Source organism: Amblyomma mixtum, chromosome 3 (genome assembly GCF_055824585.1).
Source record: "Amblyomma mixtum isolate Tamu chromosome 3, ASM5582458v1, whole genome shotgun sequence".
In the NCBI taxonomy this organism is placed as follows: Eukaryota; Metazoa; Arthropoda; class Arachnida; order Ixodida; family Ixodidae; genus Amblyomma; species Amblyomma mixtum.
In genome coordinates, this window is record NC_143014.1 from 285,013,257 (window position 1) to 285,038,673 (window position 25,417).

At 44.9% G+C, this 25,417-nt stretch overlaps 1 pseudogene; it reads left to right on the top strand.

Moving 5' to 3' along the window:
* The first annotated feature begins 523 nt into the window (after positions 1–523).
* LOC149355069 (uncharacterized) lies at positions 524–12,420 on the top strand (annotated as a pseudogene).
* Positions 12,421–25,417: the final 12,997 nt, after the last annotated feature.

The following is a 25,417-nucleotide window of genomic DNA, read 5'->3' on the forward strand; positions in this document are numbered from 1 at the left end:
CTAAGTACTGCTGCAGAATCTGTGTGTAGCTCTCTTACAGACATTTTCTTGAAAGAGCAGTTATTATTTTATAAACAGCAGTGTCAGGTAATCTTCACAAGAGCGGTTGTGTATGTCTTATGTGTCCTTTCTGTCCCTTGTTCGTTTTTTGCGCTAACTTGTTCAGGTAGTATTGACTTAGACATCCATGATATACAGTACACATGATTTTGATTTATTTCTACTCATTTTGTGCGATTTCGTTTTACTATTTGTCTTTCTTAACCTGCCTACTTGTTCTTTTACTGCTACACTATTTCACGAATAATTATTATTTCCCTCCTTGCATCAATGAGCACACTCAAAACACTTCTGCAGTACAAATGGAGCAGCCTACCGGTACAGATGAGGCTGGCCACACTGCCATCGATGGCAGAACTTCACATTTTGCAACTGGAGATCGCAGCTACTGCTTCCGGCAAGAAAACGACCAAAGTGTTGTTGTCAAGATTTGAACAAGAGGACATATTATCAATGCTTCAAAATGATCGAAGTGGGCAGTTTAAAACCAGAGGTTGACGCAATTAAGAAACCGCTAGCACAGGCGCTGAAAGAACAAGCTGAAGTGTCAAAATTGTGCTGTCGATTGCAGCAAAAGAACAGGTTGCTAAAGCTTGACTTATCGGTGTTGTACAATGAAGTTAAACACACGAAAGCTGAAGCCAAAAAATCTGAACTTACTAAGAAGCCCTAATTCAAGACCCAAAAAAGCTGACGTATTGTAATCAAGAGTTCGACGAAACATCGTCTGGTCAGGTGGAGGCTTAATAAAAAATATAGGGTCACTGATGAAGTCAAAGTTTAATTAAACGTACTGTTGTTTCGGAAGCTCTACGGCTTCCTTGTTCACATTCTATTGTGAACAAGGAACAAGGATGGATTGTGAACAAGAAAGCCGTAGGGCTTCCGAAACGTCAGTACGTTTAATTAATCTTTTACTTGGTCAGTGACCCTATATTTTTTGTTAAACTTAGGTACTACACAGCCTTCACATCAAGTGAACGACTCGATGCCTTTTGGCTTTAGCCGCCGCGGTGGCTCAGTGGTTATGGTTCTCGGCTGCTGACCCAAAAGACGCGGGCTCGATCCCGGCCGCGGCGGCTAGAATTTCTTTGGAGGAGAAATTCTAGAGGCCCGTGTACTGTGCGATGTCAGTGCACGTTAAAGAACCACAGGTGGTCGAAATTTCCGGAGCCCTTCACTACGGCGTCTCTCATAGCCTGAGTCGCTTTGGGACGTTAAACCCCATAAAACCAAACCAAACCTTTTGGCTTTACCTGGAGCTGAAAATCAAGAAACTATGCGTCTGGCAAATGCCTAATGCAGAAGGCAACAACAGGAAATTTCTATTGCCGTTGAAGACCCAGCTGATGCTTGTGCTGACGCGTCTGAGGCTGGATGGAACTGACCTAGCCTACAGGTAAGCAGTGCACTTGTGGCCTCTGGCGCCACGTTTACTGCCCTTATGTATAACAAATAAAACTCGAGCAGAATAGAATTCTTTCTGTAGTGGAAAAGAGAGAAAGAAGGAAATATGGGAAGATGATGTTGGATAATAGCGAACTTAGTAATGAACTAGTACTGTTAAAATGAATAGGTGCCATTCTCAACCAGACGCAAAGTTGTTTTGTGATGATGCATGCTTGACTGGATTATGAATAAAATGATTGGAAGCGCATTTATGTTAAGCTTATGTCCTGCCATATTACAAGAAAACATCTTGTGGTTACCTCTTCTTGAAAACATTCTTAGGAAAATGAAATCCTTTAATAGGTTTGGAGTGTCAATGACTACAGTGTCACGTATATGGATCACCTGGTTGGATTTCTTGAAGAACCGGCTGTCTCAAGTATGAAGAAAGAGCAAGAAATTTCTAACAGATGTCCAATGATGCATTAACCAAAATGCTAAAATGATCCTTTGGGACTTTTTATGAAGGTGCTGACATGAATGCCACCCTCCGTTTGTGACAAGTACCGACCTCAAGTGTTCGCTGAAAAAGGATACAACACAGTTGACGGCATCATGGACTGTACGGATATGTTCATAGAGACTCCTTCATCCTTCAGGGTTTAGAGTGAAACATACTCGTTCTACAAAAAGCACAACACTGTCAAAGGCCTAATAGTGTGCAGCGCCAATGAGTTTGTCATGCTTGTTTCAGATTTAGCACCTAGAAGGCTCTCAGATAAGGCATCAACAGAGTCATGTGGCGTTCTTGGCATGTTTTCATCTGGGCGCAGTGTGATGGCCGACAGGGGATTTACAATAGCTGATGAGTGCAAGCAGCGCTCGCTGCACATTAACATCCCCCCGTTTATGAATGGGCGTCCACAGCTGTCGGAAGAAGATGAAGCGAAGACATGACGCATAGCAAGCCTTCTCATACATGAGGAAAGAGTAATTGGAATGGTGAAGAACTTCCGAATCCTGTCGCAAGTTTTTCCCAATAGCATGGCAGATCAACTGAACAAGGTTTGGCATTTGTGTGCGCGTGTAACAAACATTGTTTATGAGCCCTTGTTCGAACTACTGTACAGTAACGAACTATTATTGTAAGCCGAACTCCTGCAGCATATGCCCAACTGCATGCGGCCGCCACCTGGACAGCCACTCCTGTTGTTGAGAACAGCTCACCACTTACTTTTGCTCACAGTAATGCTGTCCACCCATTTAATGACGGTGACACCACCTGCATGAGCCGTGAGCCATACTCCATTACCTAGACCACTGTTAATGTGAACACTTTTTCTGCGGATTAAACAATTTCATATTTATGCCTTGTCCGTATAAAAAGTCCTTCATATAGTGGACAGAGTGAAAATGCGCAATGCTTATACTCGTGCATATTTGTTGTGTTAATATGGATAGGGACAAGAACAAAATCATGCCTGCCCCGATCAGGGGTTCGTGCTCCTGTATATTCAGTACAGACACCAGTGAAAGGTAGTCCTAAAGTGCTGCTGATTCCTTTGTGAGAGCCCTTTTCTTCTTGTTGCATGCTTGGCATTGCCAAGCGACCTTACTATTTGCCATATTTAATAAATTAGTACCCTGAAAGCTGCTTTCATCTAAATGATGCAGATGTGTACTAGTGGTTCAAGGGAATGAACAGTTGTAATAGCATATAACGCATCATGCAATGAGGCGTGATAACCCATCACTTGGACCACCACAGATTTCAAACTGCACCGCATTGTTTGATAAATAGTGGTGCCCAGGATAATGCACTCGAAGCTCCAAAATTGTCTACTTTCCTTCGGACTCCCCACTACAGTGTACTGAAGCTGGCCTTAATCAGTCCTGAATGCTTTCTTTTTTATTGATCCTTTATAGACGGCTTAATTTATGGTGAGTTTTGGTAGATCAAAAGTGCTCATAGTAACAAGGTATGACTCTGCTGCTTAAAATTATATTTTCTTAAACACTTTTCAATCTTGTCTTCAGTTTTTGCTAAAGTAAGTAACATTTAGTCGGGCAAGTACCTCGAGAGTACAGGACAAACCACTCAGTAGCCATTCCGCATGCATCTGCCAGATTTTTTACAAGGCGGTTAGCGTAGAGGTTTGTGAACCGCACTGCATGTGGCATGAAAGCCTGATCGCTGCGTGTTTTTGTCGGGACCAGCTTTCTCGGGCACATGTTCATGTTCAATATGACGAGAACATTGCCTACTTCCTTGCGACTGAATATTTTTACCACGCGAGATGTACACTGAAAGTGGGAGCATTGAGTATGTGGTGCTTACTGCTGTGATGCAGGTGTTCACCCATTTTTTAACTGTTTGTTACAATTAAATTCCTGCTTAGACACACAGAGGGCTGTTGAACAACCATCTGTTATTCTTCTGGAGCATATATGCATACGATTAATAGCCCTTGCTCTCAGTACTGTTTTACAGAGTGTCCTTGAAGTGCATTTTAACTGCTTTTTGTCACATATGCTGAGTTGCATGCCGGTTGTTTAGGTAGGCTCCTGTTTTCGAGGATGTTTTGACCAATAATTGTCGCAGTGTGCCTCAACTTCTGATATTTGCCTTTTTCTGCTTTTGTAGCCCACTTTTGTCGCGTCCACAAGAGTCAATTTGACTGCACTATTCTCACAGTCTACTGGCCACTTCCTGGAAGAGAGTTCTTCGTAGTTTTCCAGGGCGTTTTGTAGTTGAATGCTCACTATTATAAGAACCACAATACACGGAACATGATTCACAAAAGGACCATCTTATGTTACTGTTGCCTACTGACAAAATGCGCATATGCATTAAACATGCAGTTTTATTTTATAACACATCAAAAGAGACAATAGTCCTGTTTTTTAGGCATATGTAATAGAACTCTGAATACGACAAAAAATTAGTAAAATTCACATACATACAGCCACAAACTTAACACATTTTTCCAGTGATACAATTTCTTTCATGCATCTCACAATATTTGTACATATATCACCATGCATTGCACAAACAAATTTGCGTAAAAAAATATGCATCTTAAGTACGAATCAAGACTGCTTCTTGGTATTTTTATGCATGCGTATCACAGATTTGTACTGAAAATACTGTTCCCTGAAGAACCATAACTTCAATTACCACAAGCTGTTCGCATAATCGTACGAACTCTTCTTGAGTGAATTTGAACAAACAATCAAAATTCATTGCTCTTTATATACCGGTTAATGACAGATATCCATTGAAAACGAAATGCTAGACTAATAAAATTGACTAGAGTAATAAAAATAACACACATATCAAAAAGTACCGGCCACTTTTTTTTCCAGAAAGCACAACAGCAGACACATTTCTCCTAGCAGTGATCAGCAGCTAAAAATGCATCCCAGACTTCAGTAATCTCTAAAAGTCGCCTAAGAAGCTTTTTTAGCACACAGAGACGCCTCAGCATCACAATGCAAACTGTCGTAGCTTTTTTAATAGCTTGCACATCAATCATTGCTGCATGTGATAGAGGAGAAAATCAGTGGTTAAGTTGCTTGGCTACTGAGCCCAAGGAGCCTGTGTTTAACCCATTGCGGCCATGTGTTAATGGAGACATAAAGACACGTGCATGTGCTGTGCAATGTCAGAGCCTGTTGAAGAACCCTATGTAGTCTAATTCAATCCAGAGGCCATGCGTCGCTTTAGGACACTGAAAGTCGCACTTTACAACATTTTTACTCAAATCAACAATAACATGAGTCCTTTTCCGTTTAAATCCGTCCTTCAGTACGGTGAGAGACTGCTTTTTCAAGTGAGTTCGGGGGGAATTTAGGTTCTTCTTTGTAATACGCACATACAACATATGCACACTGACGCCATTCTTTCAAGAGATTTGTTTCAGCGTGTGTTTGAAATCAACGGCAGCAAGTACATCTTTGTGAAATATGAGCAACGGTCTACTAATTCAATGAAAAAGGTTTCATTGAAGAGCATTGTAACCTGTAGGCACTTCTGTGCTGTAAAGAAAGAGCACGCATGAATTTATGGCAACCAGACCCATTTGCATTTGCACTTGCATGTAGTACTTGCTTGTGGGCTTCTGATGGCCATCACGTAGTTCACGCTTTCTAAATGCCTCCACTTCTATTGGGATTTCGATCTCAAGGAGGCGAACTTCGCAGTAGCCGCTCGAAACAATGCCGTCTGGACTTGCATCTATAAATGGCTGGTGTCAAGAAAGAAAAAGGCCACATTCTTCGATATTGATGTCAGCATGGTTCTTATTCTTACTGATAAAAGCTCTTCGTGCCTCAGGTTCAGGCAGCAGCCCTGTTTTCATTGCGTAGGTAACACGTGGTTTTTTACCCATTACTGCACTAGTTACAGACGGGGCATCATGGGGTCCCATTTTTGTTTTGCAAATGTGCACCCATGTATAAACGCTGTGTGCAATTGAGGCTGTGATGAGGCCTCCCCTGTAGGAGTGCCATAGGGGACTTGCACTTTGCAGCCTGGTGGCTACCTTAATTGCTGTCACCTCCTCGCGTGTGTATGAAGCTGAAGGAAATTCTCTTTCACCCGTTCCAACCACCGGGAGGGCAATTTATCCGCTGTGGGTGAGTTCGACTCCACAGTTCTTTCTTGTCGGACAGGTAAAAAATCGTTCGCCTCTAACAAATCAGCAAAGCACTGAAGGCCGCTTACTTTAAGCTTTGCATGCAAGCTTACCGATTGTGGGGTGCGGACATTCAAATTCTCGCTCGCAAGATATGAATACTCCATTCTTTTTTGTGGTGGCTTACTGCAAGACTAATCCTTTCTATTGTATCTTTGCTGAACACCACGTTGCTGATCTGTCCACTTAGTGCTCTTGGGTTCCTTGGATGGTACCATGGCCGTTCTGTCTCTGTACATGAGATCGCTCCTGGTACGCTACGCAGGTTATGCTGTGCAATATGCATGAGGCCATACAGCACACAGCAAACATGTTTACATACCCCCCCCCCCCCCCTTTTCCTGCAACACATGAGAAATGGCCAGTGATCGCTTCACCGTCACATTTTGAGATTTCGGCGCTGACTTTGTACAACGCTCGCGTGGACATAGATGTCAGCACTTCAGCACACACAATAGTGGCTTGAGATGCCCTGGTGGAAAATTCTAGCTTGTGTAGGTTGCCAGACGTAAACGGGCGCAGGTCATCTTCTCTGTTTTTCCGTGCTCTCTTTTTTTCCAATGTACCTGCATAATAAACATACAAGCAAGAATGCATGAAGCAGCCATTGTTTGGACGACATGCTATGAAGAAGTGTGGGAGCCGCAGTGGCCCAAGTAACTATGGCCCCTGATAATGAGACATCACTGAAAAATCAGGATGTAAACCACTAAAAATAATGTTTTTTGCCGACTATGGCTCGATTAATGCTACTGAAAGCAGTTTATAAACACATCATTTCTTCTCGTGATTTTATTAGGTTGATTCATTTGGAAGAAGCAACCTTATTAGAGCTTTATTTTCTTATTTTGAGTATTTAATTTATGTTAATTAATTCAAGAGTTCATTTCGGGCCTCTACACCATGAATTTCATACCTATATATGTGCTCTTCTGCAAAAAAACTGGTTCAGAGATCTCGTTTCGTGATTTAATCATTCCTGCTGGTTTCGCTCACTGGGTCCAGCCATATCTTGTTTCAAGTTGGCCTGCACAGAAAAGTGATTGAACTCACAAAGCTGTCGCATGCTGTCTGCACAGTTCAAGAGGCCTGTCAAAATTTTTAGAATGTAGTATAAAAACTAGCTCAGCCGCTAGATTGTGCTGTCATGAACATCCGAGATAAATCATACTCATCTACACGCAGGTGCAAACCCGCAGTCACGCTCGACAGTTGCCGAGCCCTTTCTGACGACGGCACAGCTAATGCGCACTAAATAATTTTTGAGCAGTCATTCGCTGTCATCAAGGCTCATATTACAGTGGTTGTTGTTCTCAAATATGCATTTCGCGCAGTTAACAGTTTTCGAAACGAACTCCGCTTTGCCAATGCGACTATATAAAAGAAACAACGCGGCACTTCGCGCGCTCAGTCACCGATCTAAAACGCCAAACTGTTCCAACCATATTTTGTTTATTGTGAATGACTGCAGACCAACCACAATATGAAGGCGGTCCGTCTCTGCAATTGTCGACAGGCTCGATACCTGTGCAGTTTATTCAAGCATGTTGACACAGAAGGGTCCTTTAGTATTTCCGCGGCGGTTTTAACTGAACGTACTTTATCGACACTTTCATCATGGTTCGCAGAGACTTCTGAGAAGCCATATCCCAGGCGGGCAGCTTTTTTTTTTTCTAAGGGCTAATGAAGAAACAAAAGGCAGCATTACACCGAAAAAAGATGCGAATACGGCAGCAGACACGGCAGTGAGAAGCAAGTTTCCTCTCCAAAGTGCTTTATCAAAAAACAGTAATACGTTGAAATACTTACAAGAGAAGCGATGTCGATGATTAAAAGCTCCGGCGTACTTCCTACACAACAGAAGGCTAATCAGCCTCAGGCGTAGAAGCATGCGTTGAAACATCGCCGGAGGTGTTGCTTGAAACGTTGCGGCAGCCACGGCACTCCGTCTGTACTACAACAAGCATGGCGCCGGGGCACCATCCGGTGTACTCGAGTAGTTTGCGTTGTGAAATCGGTCTATTGACAGCTAGAGAGAGTGCATAACGGAGCTTCAAACTCCTTGAGCATTATCAGAGACAAGTGCTTCAGCACCCATTGGCCGTAAACCAGAAGTGGGTGTTTCTGCTTTTCTGGCTGCGTACGACTAAATTACGCCGCTAGCTACCTCTAGTTCACTCAACATATGCCATACGGCAGCCAAGGAGGTCAATAATTATGCTGGAGTTCATCAAACTCTGTATCCGCCTCTCTGCACCGCCCCCACCAGGCAGGAGATAACATAAGCGCGCTTATGCGAGGGTGGTAATTGGCCTACAGGTTTTTCAGGGCGCGCGATAAAACAGTCTGTTGCTGCCGTTATGCGACAGTGAATGCCCTTTACAGGGGACTAGGGAGCTCACGATGCTTTAAGCGCCGACACTGGACATCGCTACGGAAACTACGAGTACTTCCAAGCAAATATCAATGCGCTAATATATTAAACGTCGATTACATTTTCGTGGATCCTCAACGCATGGCTAAGTGGCTTTCGAAAAAAAAAATGTAGGTAGATTTGAGCTTACCTGCTTAGCGTATTAATGAGCGAAATTCCACAGACCCTAAAACTGCGCAAAGACAGGACACAGAAAAGAAAAAAAGCACACGGGATGAGTGCCGGTCCCGTGGACCTTTTTTCCTTTCTGCGTCCGGTAATTTTCGCGTTGTATACTTTTATAGGATGTCGTTCCATCTAGTCCCCCAACCGCACTCTTCTACGTAGAATCGGTGAAAGCTGATTGGCATTAGCGGCCGATAGGTCTCGAGTGGCAGACACATTTTGGCGTGTGAGAGGCGACAGCCCGGTTGGGCGTCTCACAGGGCTGTGTTGTGTCTATACCCTGACGCGCATATTCAGCTTCTTTCCTGTTGCGGTCTTTGGTTCGATTGCATCCCTGGCATGGTTCACATACTTCAGGGCACGCTTCCGCGGAGCAAGCAGGCAGTCGAGCTCCCAGTATTGTCTCATTCGGAGTCGAAACCCTCCGTTGGTGTACAGGAGAGCAAAAGGACATAACTAGCTCACTGGTTCAATGGACGCCCCAGTCGCGCTATGAGGTGGCGGTGGTGTCGAGCTGAAAACTGAGGCATTTCTGCGGCTTTCATTTCCTCTAAAACAACAGAGGGAAGAGGCTGCGAATAAAAAACGTGTTACGCGTAATGTATAACACAGCTGCTGTATTAGCAGCTAAATGGCTGGCGCTAGATGGCTTGTACAAAGAGACTGGAGCGTTCCCTCTAAAAAAGCTTGGGTCTCGAGACGGGCACTGCTAAAATGTCTCCGCACTCTGCGCTGCTACGATTTTTACCAAGTATATTGTGACTGGAAAAATTAACAGGAATTGAAAATTGTAAAAATGGCAGGGCACTGCAGTGTACTGCATTAGAGAAATGCCAAAGCATTTCATTTTGAACGTCAGCGAATTTTTTTTGCAAGTCATCGTTGTAACGTAACACCACGGGTCCCTTGGATGATGTCGGCAACTTTTTTTCCAAGTCATCGTTGTCTAACATCAGTACAAATCCCCAACACATGTTACTGTTGTAAACACCATAACGCGTTCACTTCCTGCCACTCTAACACGCTTGAACCAACGACCGTTTGTGGCTTTGCGTTGCGTGCCCGCCTGGCACCCAAAGAACCTGGGTTCGAAACGCAATGCCGCCTAATATATTTCTCAAATAAGGTCACGTGAGCGGAAAGGCTCTGATTACACGCTCTGCCAACGCGCTCGCCTGACAAGTCCAGTACACGCCACTCGATAGACAAGGAATGCTTTCTCATTAAATGACATGGCTTGACAAAAAACAGCCGCGAAACAAAAGATCTTCGTTCCGGTTCGGATGCAGTGCCGGGAGAAATATATGCACCCCACCAAGATACCCACTTTGACCTCTCATGACATGCGCTACCTGGATAACATTCACCTTCGTCACCAACTGTGGACGTAAAAGTTTTCCGTTGCTGCACAAGCCGACGACATCTGCTGGAATTCATGTGCAGACTCCTGAACGACTACAGGGCAGAAACCAGCTCTTGTTTTCCCGGCCATATTTCGAAACGAGTAGAGTGCAGGGTACAGTGCAGGTGTGTATCTCCACTAAATTAAAAGCTAGGGCATGCACTTCTGCGCACATATATTTTGTTGAAGCCTGTGCATTGTGCGCCATTGGAGACAAAAAGAAAGTTTAGGGAGCCTCTTCTTATCTGACGCGCGTTTTCAAAACGCACCAAGGTAAAAAGGAAGCAGACACCCGTTGTTCGCAACTCGACAGCGGGGCGAATCTCACAGCGCAGACTTAAACTTGTGAAGGCAGATTAGAGTGTTAGCAAACAGGAGGCACTCCCTGAGCGCTGTGGCCCAAATATTTTGGCCACATAGTTTGATCAAATATGAATTTGTGAGGCTCGTATGCGGCGGGGAAACATTTGCTATCTCTAAGGAACTGAGTGTTTGCTTTCATAATCCCTATAAATCTGTGTGCTGAAGGTGGCACTGAAGATAAGTATGAAGGCTCATCTGAGTAGTCACGAAAACATTACCATGTGCTGCAGCAGCTCCCCTCCAAAGCGCCAGGCCCCTGCGGTACATGATGTGCGGTGCAAGTGGCCGCATCGGCCGACGTCACCTCCTGAGGAGTTGTCACGGTTTTCCGAGCGCCCTGAAGAAAGGTTGGAAAGGACTCTATAGCTTCGGCAATATGTTACCCAAAAATACCATTCCATTACAAACATGCACACTGCAAACTCCGAACGTAATGTCCACTAGTTCTTTGCGTTAGCGGCAGGGGGTGTTGAAATCAATGGTTGTTGAAATCAAATGGGTGTTGAAATCAAAAAACATAGTGTAGAACTACATCGATACTGGAAAAGGCAGATCAGGAAAGAATTTTTCTATGATAACTCAAGAGGCAGTGGCCTACTTTTTGAAGCTTGGTCAGAGTGTCTTAGGACGCGCAGCTACAAAAAGAAATTTAACGAAGAAGATGACACATGTGCATTGTGTTAGATCTCTGGACACAATTGAACACCTCATAATCAAATGTGATGGTATCCATCCGGATGTCGATGCAGGCACAGCCACTCTTTCTGAGGCCGTAGGGTTTAAAGATAACAATGGTCATGTAAATAAATCTGCAGTGGAAGTTAGCAAAAAGCGATTGGAGGATTGGTGGATGAAAATCAGAGATGTGGCATAAGGTTATAATTGTAGGAAACCGTAGGTAAAGATGATGGCGAATCTTAATGAGAATTGCCAACCCAGTAAACAAAAAAATAATAAATATAGAAAAGCTGAGCATGGTGGCAATTGCCACCACCCCGTTTCAACTGGGGCGCTCCTATTCATCCATCCGTGCAGCTATGATCTCAGAATGCGCTTATTTCCTCATGAATCAAGGGCATTCTAATTGATCAATTGGCCCTCATTTTGCTTCCACTGTGCCTGAGAAGCAGCAAAGTGGCTGTTCCTGCGTCAGAAGCCAGTAGCCGCATACCTTGAATGAGGCGCCTCTGTCGATCGCAAAACTTTTCCGCGATACAGAACAGCAAGGCTTGATTCAGCAGAGTGCAGTGGAGTAAGCGAGCAAATAGTGTGTCGACTGGGTTCACCTTTAGCATTTCCCACTGAATAGCAAGAACTATGCGAGCCCTGTTGCCATAAACAGGGTAGCGACGGGCCATCCCTTTAAAACGCAACGCGAAAAGAAACCAAAAAGATCGTTTCACTGTTATCCTGCGTCTTCCTTCTCAGGGAGCCCGCGTTTCCAAGTTCAAATATTTATATTATTGAAAACAAGCCACCGCCGCAAAATCAACGGATATATCGTTATTTATGAGGCGTCCAGACAGTTCGGTCATCGCACACCTTGGAAAGAAGTGACCTGAGCAATCTTGAAAAGTAAATTACCCTGATGGTTGCAAGATGGGTGATTATACGCTGATACGGCGTTCATCCCGTGCATGCGATTTCCGTGGCCCTTGACCACGTTGGCGTGGCTGGTGGCCGTCTCAGTTACTGCGTCATCCGCGTGCGCTATTGCAGCATTGGACCAAGACGACGAGGCGCTTGGCGAACTCGGTGACCGGCAGCCATGCTTTAGGAGTCGGTGTCCGGCCGCAGCTCTCGCAGCGGAAGAGGGCTCCTTGACCGCCGGCAGCGAGCAACGCATGCTGCAGTCGGTGCTGTACTCACATCCTGTAATCGGCTCCAATGTGTTGGAGCCTCGGTGGTGAGCCATGGGTCGGTCCAAAGATATCTGGTGGGTAGGACACAGCCCGGCACTGTCTCAACGAACGATCGCGGGGTATGAGTCGTCTTGGTAGGAAATACGAGGGGCGCGGACGAGCGAAGCTCCGGCGAAGAAATAGCGCGAGCGATTCTTCTTCTTCTTCTCCTCAGTAAACATAGCGATTGTTCTCTGTACTTCTTTCTCTTTACAAGATGGCAAAGCGTAGCGCGTGCACAAGGACCATGAGACGCTTGCACAAGGGAGAGTGAAGGTGACGATGAACGCATGACCTGGAAAGAAATCACCGTAATCACCGCCACGGGTAGGCGAAGATCAAGACGATCAAGGCGGCGACGACGATTGACAACCCTTCTCGGTTCACTGCTACCAACGGCTATATCGATTGCCTCTATCCTTACTTTTACCAAATATAGTAACTATATTTTTCACCTAACAATGCCTGCATCTAAAAAATGAAGAGCGCAGAATCATCAAGTTTAGAATGTATAAAACGGATTCATAAGAGCACGTTGCCGGGTTAAATGGTGCTGCAAGAAGTCAACGTGAATACTAGGCGAGAGCCACAAGTGTCCTCCTTTAGTATTCATTCCTAACCACTTCGCATCATAAAAATAAAGGCCTGTCCGTTGCCACAGCGCCACCGAATTGCTACCGACGGTGCTGCTGCTCTCGACAATCAGAGTGCATCGTAAGGTGGCGCCCGCATGCACTGCGGAACGGTCATTAATATGAAGGGGCAGTTACTTACTATGGCCCCGATGGAACGCGCAGTACAAAGCTGAAGGTAGAAAGAGACTTGCAAAGAATTTTGACAGACATCTTCGGTTTTGTTCCGCCGCAAAAGAAGTCATTGTACTATACGCTTCTTTGCCCCATTGGATCAGCACCTGCTTTATATGGCTTTCCGGAGATTTGTGAGCCGAACGTCGCGTTGCGACTGGTACAAGGTTTTGCACGTTCAAACTTATTCCGTCGGACGGGCTCGACCCGTTGCAAAGAGCTCGGCTTTCATACGCAACTTTCTCCGTCTCATTGGTAAGGTGCCTGAAGTCAGCGTGGACGACGATGAAATTAAAAGTGAGAGAGCGAGGCTTCCATGCGGCAGCGGAAACGTTTTGACAATTTTTAACAACAACGTTTGGTTGGCGTTCCTTTTTCCTCTCGACATGAATTTACTTCCCAACCAGACAAGATGTCGAGAAACCTTGGATTTCACCTTGTGCCATGACGCCCTTTGTCCAGACAGCTCTTGGGGCATAAAAGGCGTCATCATCTTTTTGAAACCTGGCAAATTTAGAATTTCACCACTCACTCTATTGCAGATATCAAATATAAAGCATCAATGTTTCCGGCAACTATGCTAGTGCGGAGCGCACTGCAACAATTTCCTCCAGCCTAATAAATCATATGGTTCATACGTGCTTCAAGTAATACTTGCGAGCGAATGTGGCCCGTCTAATCTTGTCTATTATCATCATAATCTCTCCACATGGGATATTTCCGGTATGGGAACGTGCTGTTGCGTACGCTGGCACCGTTTTGTATGGCTACGCAGCAGGAAGTACGCTGTGAAACATGACCTCCTGGACGAGCTTCGTCCATAGGTCATCGCCATGACTACGTTCTTGTCCAGAAGAATCCCAGTGTTCCTTTGGGAAAAAACTTGCGGCTTCCGACATGCTTTCTGCAGTTCCCTTAGGCTTACATTTCTCCATGTTTGCGGATCGCCCAATTCCACCAAAGTTACTGGGCATGCGCACTGTTTATGAGGCGGCGCCATGGGGACTATAGTTCTCGTCAACTCGTCGCTATTTGCAACGCTTTTGGCAGCATCGCAACATACGTCCAGTATAGCCATTTTAGTGTTTATAATAGAGATGACTGTTAGGGGACTTCTTTTCGGCGCACATTCTTGCGCCTAGAGCTTTAATGGACCCAATCTTATGCGCATTACCTTAGGGGAGTGAAGTAAGAGAAAGACTGGCACAAAAGTTTCTAAACTTTCAAACAAAAAATTGGTTAGAGTACAACGTTGTGAAACCCCGTAGACCTACGAAAGCAGGTGTTCCTTCGTTTGCAGGGGACACTTCAGCTCCGCTTTAAGGGTATGACGTGATATCGTTAGAGGGTTAATGCCCATATATGGAGAATTGGTGAGTCTCTCGTTAACATTCGGAGATTGCGGCGAGTCCTCATACCACAGCCAGTGCAATGGAGCAGCATGTAAGAGATGCGCCACTGCACTGGCAGGTGGCCATTTCTATCACAGCCACCGGATAGCCACCATGATATGTGTAGGGGGCGAAAGCACTTTGGCCATGATTCTATGTAGATGGAAAATCATGATCCTCAGCACGAAATGTGTTGCACGCGGCATGTGGGGCAAAATATGTGATCGCAAAGTAAAAACTAATTCTTGTGGTTTGCTTGATGAGAAAGCTCTGGCAGTTTTGTTGTTTTTGTTTTTGAAGCATCGCCGGCGGTAAACAAAGCCAGAAGAAACTGATCTCTGCTTCGTAGGAACTCAAGTTCAACCGCATCAGCTATGGGCGCACCATTTTACGTTGTCCTTCTGCATTATTCGATAATGGTATTAAATCAACATTCACTACACAACTACAGCTCAGTATGGTCCGGTTCTGCGTTTCCCGTGAGTGTTGTGAAAACAGGCAAATTGTGGAAATCTTTGAGAGGCATGGGAAGTTTTTTTAGTAATTACAATTAACGCGTTTCCTGGGAAATAAATCAGTCTTTTAATTTTTTAGGCGTAGTCATTTGCAGAGCTTTCAGATTGTCCTGCTCATAATTCTTCAAAGGCAGTTAGTGCTGTTCACGTTTGACACTGCCGCAGTACTGATAAGCTTCTACTTGCATAAAAGGTACGGTGCTGTTGTACGCTCGAGGTAGTGTAGTGTAGTGTGTAGTGTTCATAGCTAATAACTGTTATGCTCTGAAGCAATAAAGCGACAATGAGGGCAACTCCCTACAACTTGCATTCTTAGTAAACATTGATTCTATAACTCTACCTGACTATGCCGTTGGCTGTGTAACAACTGAAGATTCATTTACTGCTGAGAAAATTGTATAAAAAAATGGAACATAATTTTGCGGCCACTAGATACAACCTCATGACGTTAAGAGCGAAAATGACTCAGTGATCTTCTTTGCGACTGAATGGTATTGTAAGCTTTTGTCGGGGATTCAGGTAAAAAAAAATTCGGCACAGACACTTAAGACTGCGTATGTGTGGGAACGCGATGGCATTACTTTTACCGAGTGCACTGACACCCACTCACACACACATCAACAACACATGCGTGGTGCGCTCTTATGATACCTCCTGAAACGCCGTACGACCAACTGTTGAGTCACAGTTTTGGAACCAATGAGTCGGGAAAACTTACGCCACATTATTGTCGGTCAGTGGAAAGTATATATAGACGAACAACATGTGTATGATTGTCTGAAATGGGGGTCTTCGGCTTGCTGTGTGCGTTTTATGACCGCTTAATGATGTCATACTATTTTTCTTGATATCGCGGGGATTTTCCGTACTATATGCGAGTACTCACACCCACAGGAGCCATCGAGTTTTCTCATAATGGGACTAGTAATGCTTTCGCATTAAACAAATGTCTCGACTACGCGCAATTTGTTAGCGAAAATGGCTGGTGCCGGGTGACAGATGCTTTTGCTTTTTTTCACCGTTTCTATTTTCTTATAGCTCTGTTTTCATTGAAGGCAGCGTCTTTCCCATTAGAACCCGGGTATTATATTCGTGCAGGCCAAGTTCAGCTTGTCTTCGGTGTTCTTTTACCCAGCCACAGGGACTGTCCTTGTAGTGGACAAACGGACACATTGCTTGTGCCGCAAAGCCACCTAACCAAACAATGCCTAGCTAAAGAGAGTTTTATTGCCCGTAATGACGCAGATTTATTGTACATGCGTTCAAATTGATTTGTTCTTCTATTTAACAATTTTAACCGACAGTTTCCTGTTAAAATGACGAGAAGAGGTTGCGCGGAAAATGATTCGCAGCGCAAAAACAGAGTACAATAGAAGGAGGGATGAGACATAGCACTGACTGCCGTCTTAGTCTGTTTTCCTGTTTTTGCTCTGCAATAAATTTCTGCGAAACATGACCTACCATTATCATTAACTAGAAGAGATTACAGGTGGGCGAATATTCCGAATATTTAGAATACAGAATCTAATAGTAGTAGTAGTAGTAAGAGACCTTTATTCGGCCATAATTTACAGGCCGAGCATGTCGACCGCCTGGGCGACCAGAAGTCGCTGTTCTTCCTCCCCATCAGCGCCAAGCCAGTCGAACAAGGTGGGGATGGATAAAGAAGGTGGGGGGTAGGAACCCGACTGCTGAGCATCCGGGCAATAAAAGAGGCGATGGGCCAGGTCCGCATAGATACAGGGGCAGTTGGGACAGGAAGGGTCTGATCGATAGCGATAGAGAAAGAGGCGAGACGGGGTGATAACTGCATTCATTTGGATGTGCCGAAGAAGGCGAGCCTCCGGCACCGTGAACGATGGATGAGGGGGAGGGTAAAGGCGTTTGTCTAGGCGGAGCTCTAGGTAGACCTCTTTTATGGTGCGGCGAAGGGTGAGTCTCCCACCGTCCTCCGAGGGCTTGGGCCAGGGGATCAACGGTGCCCGGAAATGTGTGTCACGGGCGAGCTGATGGGCCAGCTCATTGCCGTCAATCCCTGAATGCCCAGGGACCCAGCGGAGGAAAACGATGGAAGGCTGCAATGCGGAGACCGCTCGTTCGACCTCCTGTTGGAGAGAAGGGGTTAGGGTGCGTTTCTGTATGTGGTATATAGCGGCTTGTGAGTCTGAATAGACTGTGTACTCTTGAAGAGAGGGAAGGAGAGCAAATGTCTGAAGGGCATGTGCAATGGCGAGGACCTCGAGTGACAGGACCTCGGGTGTAGATACGGCCCGCTGGTGTGGGTTTCAGGAGCAGGGAGGTTACTTGCATTAAATTCGCTGGAAAACTAAAATAGCGCATGGTCAACATTATTGAAAGCAAACGAATCAGTTAAGAAATAGTAGAATAATATAAATAATATATTTACTGCCACAGCCTATTGCGATACGCACAGGCTCTTGCCTGTCGCAGTCAAGAGGAGGTTGTAAGGCTGTGCCCGGAAACATCAACAAAGAAAAATTACAAAAAAGCTCAGTATAAGTGCAAGCACTGAAATATAAATTTTAAAGAAAATGCAGTCCATAAAAAATGCACTGTAGCAATCGCATGTTCTCGCAGAGATGCGACCATCTGTTTAATGGTGGCTTTAGACTGAAAAATAAACATTTCGACAGAATTGCCTCTCTGGTTGCGTTTGATAACTTGTAATAAACTATGCCATTATGGCTTTAGAAGTAACAGAAAATACATGATCAGCAAGGCTGTTGAATATTGTAGGGGCATATACACATCGTCTTGCTTTTCCGTCTGACTGAATATCTAAGCACCATTTAGTGTTTACCTTTACGTAGGGTTCTGGTTGGAAACTATTTATTCTTGAAGGCGGGATTGCAAAAGTGTCGGACAGCAACAGTTTGTTTATATAAAAAGCTTAAAGCATGGACTAGCAAGCAAATTAAACCAGTTTAATAGAGGGAAAGAAATGTTCTCAGGCGGCACGGTTCAAATACTCTTTAGAAGGCCAGCTACAGGATCATGCCACGTGCGTAAACAATGTGACGCCATTCTTTACAACTGAGTATCCAATTGAATGCATAATTATCTTTTCTACAGGTAAAGAAAGAAAAAATTCAACGAAAGACAATAACCTAGCCATGCTAAATAATTTGTTAAAATCTATGACATGGTACTGATGATGATGATGAAAAGCCTTTATTTAATAAAAGAGGTGAGGCTTTCTTAAAGAGCCCCGCAATGGGTGGAGTCCCTATTCCGGGACCCCATTGGTCGAAGCCGCCAGCTTAGCCCTCTTGACCAAAGCCTTTTGGGCCTGAAGGTCCGAGCAGCCAAGCAGGGCCGCCTCCCATTCCTCTCTGGTAGGGTTGGGGTGGGGGGAGAGAGCTGAGTTGCGCTGGCAAGCCCAAACCATGTGGTAGGTGTCAGCCACCTCGCCACAGTGTTTGCACCTGCCAGTGAACGCGGGATCGAAATGTTTTAATACTGCCGGGCACAGCATTGTATTAGTGAATAGTCTAAGTAGAACGCGTTCGTTTGCTTTCCCCAGTCCCTTTGCAGGGGCTGGGTACACGCGGTGCCTATCCTTATAATGCAGACGCGGCGGCCCGAGCACTCATTCACCGGGCGTTCCCATTGGCTCCTGAGCACCTGAAACCTGAAGGTGGCTCTTTACTCTCGTTCAAAGACATGGTACTGAGCCACGAGTAATTGCTCCCAAAATTAGAGACCGAGATATTTCATACAATGGACACATTCAACTGGAGTACAGTGGGGAACTTCATCATTGTAGAAGTGAAAAAAAAAATGAAGACATTTAATACCGTCTTCTTCAAGTTGTATCTAAAACAGAATAATTTAGTTTTTTATTGGTTTACAAAGAGACTATTCAAACAAAACTCGTTCATTGCGTTACAGATATAGTCTTGGAGTAAAGGCCAGCGCATTTTGGCAGGAAATGTGCTTCGGTGGTAAAAACCGTATCATCGGCACACTGAAAGACCAATAAATTTAACATTTTTGCCGTAAGTTTGTTGAAAATGTACTGAAAAGTAATGGTGGTAAAATAGGGCTCTAAGGAGCCTTAGCGTTCAGAATGTTTTGGCCGTTAACCGCTGTGGGGTTATCGAGGGCTACGACTTGCGAGAGATCCTATAAATAACTTTTTAAAAGGTCATGAACTGGTCCTCTAAAACCAAGCGCGTACAATTTATGCAGCAATATTTCGTGGTATACTGCATCAAAAGCTTTGGCGATATCTAGAAACACGCAGCGGACAAATATATTGTGATAAAAAGCTGCATTCAATTCATGAGAGAATTCTTCGAACAGTTAAAGCGTTCCATAACCTTCGATGAAATCAAGCTGTCGGTGAGAGAGAACAGAAAATCGTTTAAGAAATGATGGCATGTGCTCTAGCATATATGTTTCTAAAATCTCGGAAATTATTAGTGAAACCGATAGTGGTGTATAAATGTCAAGGTTCTCTCTCTTACCACCCAGTCTATAGTTCTCGCAGTCGCTCTTTTTTTAAGCATAATAGCTATTGCAGCAATCTTAAAATTTGTTTGGGATAAATTATAAATTCAGCATATACTATAAATATTGTAATGAGGCGACTCGCACAATTAGTGTGGACGGCCAGTCTTTGTTCGAGCGGTGCTCCTCAGCAGGCCAGCGTTCGCAAGCGCCAACCCGAGCTTCGTCAGCTTCCTCTCCCTTCTTATTTCTCTCCTTCGTCTCTGCCAGCCGCTGGGGCATCAAACCCCAACTCTCTTTCTTACAATATAGTAATACTAATATAAAATAATAATCGCTGCCTTTATTGCCAGAAGTGAGTACAAATAAAAAATATTGCTGGCCACTCAAAGGCGTAGAAGGGCTTGGGCGACGAGGCTCGGCCACGCCAAAAACATGTCGGTGCGTGGGCACTGCTGTCAAATATGTACACAAGCACTTGCTGTAAAATTGCTTCCTAAATCACAATTGTATATTACACATTATCAGAACGGTACCACGGTAGATAACATAACGTGTAATTCTCCGACAAATTTTCAGTGAAATGGGAAGAAATTTAGATACTAGCCAAATGCTCTTAATAAATGCTTTAATGTCCTCACTGCACTGGCTGGCAAAACTTCTAGAGGTTTTCAAAAAATGCCGGATCATAAGCCCAACGCCTTACTCGCAAAATAAGGTATTACATTTGGGGACACCAAGCCACGTTGGATACGAAAAACGAGGGGAACAGTGTAGGCAGTTTTAAAACCTGATATACAAAAATGTGTGCTACCCGCCGTTTGGAAAAATAGCGTGTCAAACGCAGGAAGCGTTAGCGTCTGGAATAGGTGGTCCGACGACGCGATAGAGGAGTTGCATGCAATATTTTGAATTTTGCTCAGCATATTTTCAATGCGTTCTCCCCAACTCAAAGAACAGAAACCGAACACTGTAATACACTCAAGCGAAGTGCATGCTTTACCGTTTTATTTATAGTACTGGAGCCAGACGTTGTGAATATGCAGTTCCAAATACGCAGATGCAAATACGCGGTTTCGTCGATTACCTCCAGTTTTAAGGGATTTCAAAAAAAAATATTATCTTGTTTTGTTTTTGTCCACAGACATACCATTGCACGAGAACCGCGACATTGACCGGAAGATATTTTCTAATATCAAATGAACTGCTCTTTCATAGTATTTATGCCTGTTTCATTATCAAACCTTTAAAATGGTTGCGGCTAAGCGATTAATGAAAAAACGAGATAGTAACAGGGAGAGTATCGTGCCTTGTGGCACTCAAGCTGTTAAAGCCACTTTTTTCCTTACAGTACCATGGCAGACGATTCAAACTAATCGATATCGTCCGCACAAGACTTTTTTAGAAGATTATGGAGCGGAGCTGTGAAGCCCCGTAAGTGCAGCTTTGTTACTACCAACTTTTGCTTGACCGAGTCAAAACCGCTCAGAATATCTAAAAAGAGCGGAGAGCTAAACAGACTCATTTCAGATGTCTCATAGAGTGGGTCAGGGATTCCTTCCATGAGGTTTATTGTACCCCTTCCCTGAACGGAACCATGCCGCCTATCTCATAGGTTTGAAAGTTTGTTCACGAAAGAGTTAATGTGTTCTACAACATACTTCTCCAGAATTTGTGCCAGGATAGAATGCATATCGGCCTGTGGTTCTCTACAACTTTTCTCTTTCTACCCTTGAAAAGCGGCCTCATGATGGCTGTTTTCAGTGGTTCAGGGATGGAGCCTGTATCAAGAAATTAGTTGAGCATCTGAAGTGTTTTATTCATTAGGACAAGACAGTTCCTCTCTAACGTTGCGACAGAAATTACATCTATACCCCGCAGGTTTATTTTGTTTGAAACTATAGATCAGCATTTTGTAATAAAACAGCGCAAGGACACAGGACGAGAACGGAGAGAAGACACACACGGCGCTGAAATCAAGCTTTTCAACCGAGTGAAACTAACCTTTTCAACCGAGTCAACCGAGTCAAACGAGTCAACCGAGTCAACTCGCCCAAACTGCCATTTTACTATAGATCAGCAACTGTAGTTCAGTTGGCGATAATATGAGCAAAGCTCTGACGCTAATATCGATTCATGTAACGAACAGGTAACACAGAGCTCGACGAAACCGCTGCAACGCGCGCAGACTAAATTTAAAGGCAAGTGCGACGGCTCTGGCATCATCTGGAAATGATTTTTCGATGGAACAGTTGGACTCCTCTGTGCCGCGAAACTTATTATCAATGGCAAGGTTCTTGCAGGGTTTCTTGATCTTTTCCTAAATAGTTCCTGAAAGTAGCGGCGAAATGGTAACGTAAACGCGCGAGTGCTCTATTTGTTCCTATTTTATGCTCCGTAGGAAGGTCGACGTTTCGCGGCCACTGCTTGTAACGTTTCCAAAATCAAGCAAAAAAAGAATAATATTAATCATAGTAAATTCTAGTAGTCCTTATTGAACACTCATGACAACTTGCCGGGCCTGCTTCTATATAGATTCTATGGCAAGGCATAGCAACGGGGCAGAATCTGAATTCAAAAGCAATGGTACAGACTTGCTGAATACAATAGAAACTATTTCCTACCGGAAACAGTGGAAGCTCAGAAAAAGCAGTTCATGAAGTATATTAAACGGATGAGCGGCTCATAGATATTCAGCACTGTTTCAGGAGCAAAAAATTATCGGGGCACCAAAGCAATTCTCATTATTTGTAAATGCGAAAAGATTGATGCCTGCTGCTGAGTGATTCGCTGCGTTGTCGGGGACTTGGGGGTTAACGATGTTTCGTTGCAGCACATGGCTTCGTACATTTCGCTTCGTTGCGATGGTCTCGTACTTCGTCTGCAGTGAACTGCCGCCTTCAGGCACGCTTGGCTGTCTCGCCTGATGATGTACACGCCAGAATTCAACATCGGATGATGGAGAGTCCATAAGCCACGTTTACATTGATTCGACAATGGGCATATATTTCCTTGCATATCTCGCCGAGCGTACCCGCCTCTGTGCACATGTACCACATAAAGTCTGTGCGGATTGTGAGCCCCCGGCCATAGCATGCAAGAAGGGGGTCCAGCCACCACACCATGAGCGCAGTCTGCTATATTATCCAGCTGAGAGGGGATTGTATAGCCACTACAGGGAGGAGGAGGGGCACCTCCAAGCTAGTTTTCATTCACGCAAGTCGTCTTGCTTTCTCGATCTACCCGTGTGCCTTTCGATAGGCTATTATTCCAAAATGGGTGATGACGTCATTAGCGGCCCGAATTTCTGCCACTCCTGCCTGCCACAGCTTTCTGGTGACGGCGCAGTTTTCGCTGAACGAGCCAAGTAATGCTCTCGATTTAAAATTGAAACAACGACCACATTGAACAATGCCGAGGTGCAAACACGCAGTGAGAAAAGCATTTGTATCGGATGCATCAGAAGAACATAAAGCTCTTACTCAAACAAAGCGCCATGCACCAATTATTCTTGAATATTATTTAAAGTTCTTTTTATTCCTGATGCTGTTGTGTTTTTACTATTCTAGGAAAGCTATCAAGGGCACGGAGAAAGTACTGCATGGTTAGATTTTCTTCGTAACGTGTTTTTAATGAAGGAATTACATTGCCACATAATGCTCTAACTGTGGTGCTTCGCTGACGGAAGTGGGTGTTCGAAAAGTATTTACAAACAATAAAGAAAAGAAACAGTCTCAAACTCCGGAAGGTTCAGATCTCTAAACAACGTAGTCCCAGACGCCGCCGAATAGGTATTATAAGCGATACTTCTGAGAATGTTTGGAAGTTGTCCATTAATTTTAACTTTTTAAAAAATGAACAGTTGAAGAAAGAGACTATGATATAATGTGCGACAGAGTAGGCTAAGATATGCAGAATAGTTTTTTTATTGATAATAGAACAGCGCTCGTAAGCGCTAGAACATGCAGGCAATTTGACGAAGTCGTATGCAGGTAAAAACATTTGTGCGTTCCACAAGTCGCAAATTAAAGTAGACTTTGAGATATTTTTCTTAACTAGTGTAATCAACAGGACGGCATACGCAGGACGAGCAATTTTGGAAATGAAGATAGACGGGTATTTTTGTACTAATAGTTTCAAGCGGATTATGCAAATACATATCGTGTCTTTGAGGGATTTAAATTTATCGGGTTTTCCTGAAACCACTTCGTGGATACTGAGATGTTGATTTGCAGAGGGACACGGCATCCTCATAATTTGTATGCCTAGCTACAATATATGTATCATCGGAACACTTTATACAAAAAAGACATAGCGTGGTAAGACGTGACGAAGAAAGGAAGAAATGACGAGCGCTAATTGACAACAGATGGTTTTATACCAAGATCACTATCAAAGAAAAACGATGCGCAATTGTCTTTTTTCGTCCAAACCTTCATCATTATGTCTCGTTGTAAAATGCAAAAGCAGTAACCCTAAAGTTCCACCTTGTTGAGATTCATCTGCAAACGTTAGTGGACAGACGAGCTAAAATCAATCACAGGTATTAACTAGTAACGGTTATAACAATGATGCTTGGGGTACCCCTGCCCGAACGAACTTTTCGGCACTTTTAGACTCACTTAAAGGGAAGCTGAAAGAGTTTTTTGAGAATTATAGTTTATTCAAGAAGTCCAATTTATCAAGGTTCGAGATAAAGCACGCAAAGTATTTTATTGCGAAAGCAATACTGCTCACAGTTTGAGCCCTTCACCGTAGCGCGGCGGTGGACACGTTTGACCTTTAGCGTGACCTTAGACGTGACGTCATACTAGCTGCGAAAAACCAGGGCCTCAGCTCGGCTCGTCAGCGTAGAGCGGCGGTACACACGGCGGGCGGTGAGCCTCTCGCTTCTCCCACTAGAGGCGCTGCGGTAGGAGTGACGTCACACCATCTGTGGAAGAAAAGGTCCCCGGCTCGGCTCGTCAGCGTAGAGCGGCGGTACACACAGCGGGCAGTGAGCCTCTCGCTTCTCCCACTAGAGGCGCTGCGGTAGGAGTGACGTCACACCATCTGTGGAGGAAAAGGTCCCCGGCTCGGCTCGTCAGCGTAGAGCGGCGGTAGACACGGCGGGCGGTGAGCCTCTCGCTTCTCCCACTAGAGGCGGTGCGGTAGGAGTGACGTCACACCATCTGTGGAAGAAAAGGTCCCCGGCTCGGTTCGTCAGCGTAGAGCGGCGGTAGACACGGCGGACGGTGAGCCTCTCGCTTCTCCCACTAGAGGCGCTGCGGTAGGAGTGACGCCATACCATCTGTGGAAGAAAAGGTCCCCGGCTCGGCTCGTCAGCGTAGAGCGGCGGTAGACACGGCGGGCGGTGAGCCTCTCGCTTCTCCCACTAGAGGCGCTGCGGTAGGAGTGACGTCACACCATCTGTGGAAGAGAAGGGCCCCAACTCGTGCCGTCGGCCGAGAGCGGCGGTACACACGGGGGCGGTGAGCCTCTCGCTTCTCCCACTAGAGGCGCTGCGGTAGGAGTGACGTCATACCATCTGTGGAAGAAAAGGTCCCCGGCTCGGCTCGTCAGCGTAGAGCGGCGGTAGACACGGCGGGCGGTGAGCCTCTCGCTTCTCCCACTAGAGGCGCTGCGGTAGGAGTGACGTCACACCATCTGTGGAAGAGAAGGGCCCCAACTCGTGCCGTCGGCGCAGAGCGGCGGTAGACAGGGCGAATTCGGGCCGAAGAAACGGATGAAGTTGCTTTCGCAATTTTTGGGCTTAACCAAGGTGAGCCTCTGCCAATTTTTGCACTAGCATTTAAAATGGTGACAAATTCATCGATTAAAA